Here is a 6,000-nt window from a genome sequence, read left to right on the forward strand (position 1 = left end):
GTGGCAAACGACATTCTTTGTTTTTTTGCCAGGCGCAAGAACAAATAAAGCGGATGGTTTACCGACACGTAAACATGCCACGTGACCCTGTGATTTGGTAATCGTCATGGCGAAGGCAAGACGAATCGGGAATTGAATTCGTTTAAATTCAAAGGGCATTTAAATAAGAATAAGAACTTCCTCGTCTCTAAATTTCTTTAAAATTCTTTGAATATCAACGCGGGAATCACATTGCTCATCAGTTTTCTTATCACCAAACGTGTTCCATTGCACAGTTTTGGTTGGTTTAAATTTCTAATCATGATCACTGCCAAGCCAACCCTAAGTTGCAAATTGTGCGGTGGTAAACCAGGCACATCCAAGGAGCTTCACAGTCGATAGATTTGAAAGAATACATAGTGCCTACGATTTGATTCTGAATTATAATATTTAGGTCGGAGTTGTCTTCAAAAAGATAACGGCGGACCGCCCTAATATCTTAAAGGATATACTTAAAGAAAATCTGTTGGGCAGTAATTTCCTTAAATTCGAAAAGGAAATTAGAACAAAAACTCTGGAGATTGATTGCGATATCTGACCAGTTTTCATATACTACAGAGTCAATATCAGCATTATCCGCATTAAAAAACCGACAAATTTTATTCTCTGTGGCAATACCTTTCGACGCCGCAGGATGGCTTTCGCCAATTATGATACAAGCCAAAAGACTAATGCAAGAATTATGGATAGATGGAACCGATTTGGATGAACCAATAAAACCATTTCGTTTAGAAAAGTGGTCCCAGTATGCGTACGCACACAAAGCGAGATTGCGACCACAAGCCACTTACTAGTAGCAAAAACAAAAGTAGGGCCTTTAAAAGTAATAAGTCTATTACGACTTGAACTGTGTAGCGTTACTACTAGCCAAACTAGTATCTATGGTGCGAATGCATTTAAACATGGCTGACTAATTCCGCAATTTTCCCACCACCGATTTTATCGTATACAAGGTTAACACGGCTTTAATATAATATTATTGTTATAAATATATAATTATAAATAATTATGAAATTTATCGTGTTTATGTAGGTAACGCATATGTCCGAAAAGAATCAGCATTACAAGATCTGAAAGGTGCAGCTTGCCGTATTTTATCACACGGGTTGACCAATCGAAAAGAACAAAATGATATGGCGATCAGGCCCGTAGACAAAAACGAATGCGTTTTGTGTGTGGTGCGTCGTATGTGGCGAGGACCTGTGAGTGTTTTCTAGGGTGCGCCATTATTTTCCCGGGTATAGTGGAGTGTACATGTAGAGGAAGGTTTAACCTATTTAACCATTCTGGACCCCTTGGCGAATATTTTCCCTAGTTTTACACATGTTTACTGAAACGGTATATGTATTAATTTCGGCATACTGCTTCTGAAGTAGCCGATCGCGCAGTGGGTCAGATGGTGATGGAGTAATGTTATATCCATATTGACCTGTAGTGTATAAAACGGCTTTGATTTTTAAAATATAATTTGTATGCATTTTGATGCGCATTTAAGTGCTTTAAGGTAGGCAATTTTATTGTGCGGGTTTATGAAGTTTCGTATTTATTGTATTCTGCGGTTGTTTCTTGTAGAAGTTTTTTATTTGTATCGTTTATTTAAAATTTCTTTACCGTCGGCTTATAAAGGTTAACGACTCCACGGCTGACTCAGATATGGCCAGAATGGATGCTCTTTTGAAACCTTTGAAGAGGGATCTTGTGAGAGTACAGTGATTAGCCGTGAATTGAAAATGGCATTTTTTTTAGTTGGTAATGTGGTAAATTCGATATATTTATGTTTGAGATATTCTTTTTTAAGGATGTTTTGGTTGAATTATATATATTTATGTTTTTAACACTGGAGTAGTCAGAAGAAGCTCTGACTTGGTTTTTTGTGCCAATTTGTAGAATGTTGGAAAATTGTGGCTTTGATGGTAATCGTACGACGTACCGGCCATTATTTTATCGAGTAGTTGTGGCTTTGTAGAAGTCCCCACAATACTAATCTTCTGAGGTTGTACTTGATAGGAGGGAGCGTTTTTCTAACTCCCGAAATTTCCTTAATTGTGAACTAAGGGATTCTTTTGAACTCTCGTCAATTTAAGTTGTTGATGTGGAAACTGGTTCTGTAACCAGTCCACTTACAATCCAACCGAATATAGTATTTTGTGCCACAAGTGGGTTTGAAATTTTCTCAATACCTTCAAATATTATCTGTGGTATGAGTTCGCGGCCTAATAACTTTAGGTGTGAAACCTTTTGCCAATGCTTGCTATTTATTGATTTTAAAACTTGTTAGTTTTGTTGACAGTTGTAGCCTGTTTTGTGCCCTAGACGCTATAAATGATCGTTGTGACCCTTGGTCTATTAAGGCCCTAAGCTTAAACAGTTCTCCTCGGTGTACGATGGAGACAACTGCTGTGGGTAGAAAAATAGTACTCTACTTTGATTTTCGCTGTGTAGTGTTTGGGTTTTTAATGCCTTTGAGCAGCATGGTACTTCTTGGCAATTTTCGCAATATTGATTATCGGGATTTGCTTTTTCAATTAAACCCTTTTCTTATAAGCGATACTTTGGGGTGAGCTGGGATATGTGCTGTAATGAAGCATTGAGTGGTGTTTGTTACAATAGAAGCAATTAAATTTGCTTACAAAATTATTTCGTTCGTTAACTTTTAAGTGTTTGAACTTCTCGCATGATTGTAATTTATACCCTCTTATGTATAGTTCGCGTGACGTATGTTTTTTATGTTCGGTTGAGAACGATTGTGTTTTATATAAGCTTCTGTTTATATTGTTGTTGTATCTACTTGGGGTCTGTTGAAGATTCTATTGTGGTCATTTTTATAGGTTTAGGTTTTAATAATTTTTGTGTCTACCCTTTCAGCGATTTCGTACTGGGTAGTTAGAAAGGCTCCCATAAAAGTAACGATTTTTCTGGTAATGCATATGTTTACCAGTATAGGGTCCCTGCTATCTGTGAGAATATTCAGTCTATTAGTGTCTTTCGTTTTCATATCTAGATTTTAGAGCTTCCGAAGCAAAATTTAAGTTGTCGTCATTTAGTGCGAACTGTTTTACTATTGTGCCTGCTTGACCTTTAGTTTTGTATCGAAGGTGATAAAATTTTTGTGCAAGTGATAATTTTGGATGGTTGATGTATACGGCTGTAAACATGTCCCGGAAGGACGGCCGTTTTTCATAACCTCTGTAAAATGTTTCTATGTCACATGCGGGCACCTCGAGTTGGATGCCTGAACTTGCCTCGTGATTCTGTATTTGTGGCAGCTCTACTTTCGGATGTGGGGTAGGTACAATTGCATATACTTATTAGCTTTAATTGATCAGAAATCATAGATTTTCTTTCTTTGTACTGGTTTAAGCAGTTTTCGTATATTGCGTAAGCCGATGATTTAAAATTGTGTGGTAGGTCCAAACTGTCATATCTACATATAAATGATAATTAATACAGAATACTCTTTTACGTTTATAAGAGTTGTTTTTTGGACTAGATAAGTAATTACTTGCGAAATAAATGTTTTAATTTGTATTTTATCGTGAATATTTTGTTGTGAGAGTCATTTTCATTTTCTTAATTAAGTTATTAAGAATCGCACTTTTAATTTAACAATACTTATTATGTCCTTATGTTGATGTATTTAGGTACACCCTAATACACGGACTTGGGAATATATATATATATTTATGTGCTCATGAAATTGAGAGCTCGTTGAAGAGATCAAAACATTTTGTACACAAGTATTCACGGATTGTTTGTGCGTATGTATGTTTATTTTCTAATGCAATTGAGAGCTCGTTGAAGAGATCAATGTGCTTTTTATTGTTTTTTTTTATACGCAATACTGTTTATTTGTTACAAGGGGTATTGCGGGATATATGCCAATGTGGAATTTGAAAAGATGTACATATACATATGCACTTATGTTATTGTATTTTTTTTTTCTTATTGAGAGTTTTTTTTTTTGTTTGCGTTTTAATAAACAATACAAATAAGAAAATTTTATATAATATTTAATATATTTTTATAACAATGTTGATTTATTTATATGAAAATCACTTTTAAGTGAATGTTAAATTAAAATGTTAATTAAAATTGTATATAAGAGTTTACTATTACCCAGCGGAGGGTAGACAGGCAGATTCTAGGCCGTATGATTATATACTTGAACATATAATATGCGTACAGATGTTCGCATTACGAAGAGAGCGCGAAACCAAACTTGCAGGTACTTGTGCAATTATGTTTATATGCTATTATACTTATGTTAAAGTAAGTATAGATATAATAGGTAAGCATATATGTATTTTTTGTTTGTTTTTCCCCTCTTTGTTTTTCCTTTCATATTTTATAATTCTTTTGCTTACGTATTTTATGCAATCCTGCTTGTTGCTTTTTGTTTGTTTTTATTTTAACCTAAGGTGTATTGCTGGAGAAATGTGCAAGTATATACTTGAATTTGTTTGTTGTGTTTGTTAATAGGTGCGTTGGAATACATAAAGGTAAGCGTGTAGTTAGGCAATAACTTAATATTAATTTGTGTTCTTTTGTTTTAATATATAAGTATCTATTAGGAAATATATGTTATACCGACTGTAGTCAGTTTTTCCCTCCAAAAAACACTGTAAGACTGAGACAGTTTGGTAACCGTTTTTTTGGTAAACGTATTTGTTATAACCGGTTCTATATATGTATATAAAACTGTAATTTTTACATACATATATGCATGATAAACTAAAAGAATAGCAAAACGATACGACTCACTTTATACTCCCTCAGGGGTTTTCTGAGGGGATAATATATATGTATTGTATGTCCGTGTGTGTATTCCATTTTTGTTAATTCCTTCTCCGCTTCCAGTTGTGCCTGGTTTTAGTGAGTGTTGTTTTTGTTTATTGTTGTTTGTTTCGCGCCCATTTAAATTACTTTTATTTATGTTTTTGTATTTAGGTACTTTAGTATTTCGAGCTCGTTTGTGTTTCTGGCAGATTGTATTTAGCGCCCGATTTGTGAGTTTTTAATTTTTTTTAAATGTTTTGCAAATTTTGCACTGTGTATTTACATATGTAAATGTGTTTCTTTATTTGTGTTTTAACAATTGAACTTATTGCCATCTCTTTTTTTGTTTTTTTGGTATTATTGCATATGAATTTTTTTGTATATACATATGTGTGAAGATATGTACTTGTATGTATACATATACTTGTACATATATATTGTCACTGCACTTCTCTGCTTTGTCAACACACTTTTGTTCTGTAGTTTTGTTTTTTTTTTTTTGTTTGCGTCACTACATTTTTTTTTATTTTAGCTAGTTACCGCACTTTGCATATTTTCGATATGTATTTTTTCCAATAGTGCCTTTCTGTGATGCTCGAAGGACCATGACTAATTCCCCAATTCGTTGAGAGCACACACCACCAATGATAAAACATTTCACCACTTCACTTATAATCGCGTGGATAATTTAAATAAAAATGCGATATATACAAGGTTGACACGGCTTTAATATTATTGTTATAAATATATTATTATTAATTATTATGAAATTTATCCTATTTATGTTGATAAATCATATGTCCGAAATGAAACAGCATTACGAGTTCTGAAAGGTGCAGCCTGTCGTAGTTTTATCGCACGGGTTGACCAACCGAAGAGAACAAAATGATGTGGCGATTAGCTCGTAGACGAAAACCCGTGAGTCTTCTCAGATGTGATGCGTCGCGTTAGTGTGCGACACTATTTTACCGAGTAGAGTGGTGTATGAAGGGAGGTTTTACCCATTTAACCAATGGCGAAATACAAACTATATCTGTGGTCCGATTCGGAAATTGTACTAGCCTGGCTGGAAGACGTATATTTCCAATCGAATGTCTCAAATACTTGACCTAGTAGGATCAGCCACTTGGCGACACGTAGCCAGTGCTGACAATCCAGCTGATCTAGAAACAAGAGGGTACAAAG

The sequence above is a fragment of the Bactrocera oleae genome, chromosome Y (assembly GCF_042242935.1).
Source record: "Bactrocera oleae isolate idBacOlea1 chromosome Y, idBacOlea1, whole genome shotgun sequence".
NCBI lineage: Eukaryota > Metazoa > Arthropoda > Insecta > Diptera > Tephritidae > Bactrocera > Bactrocera oleae.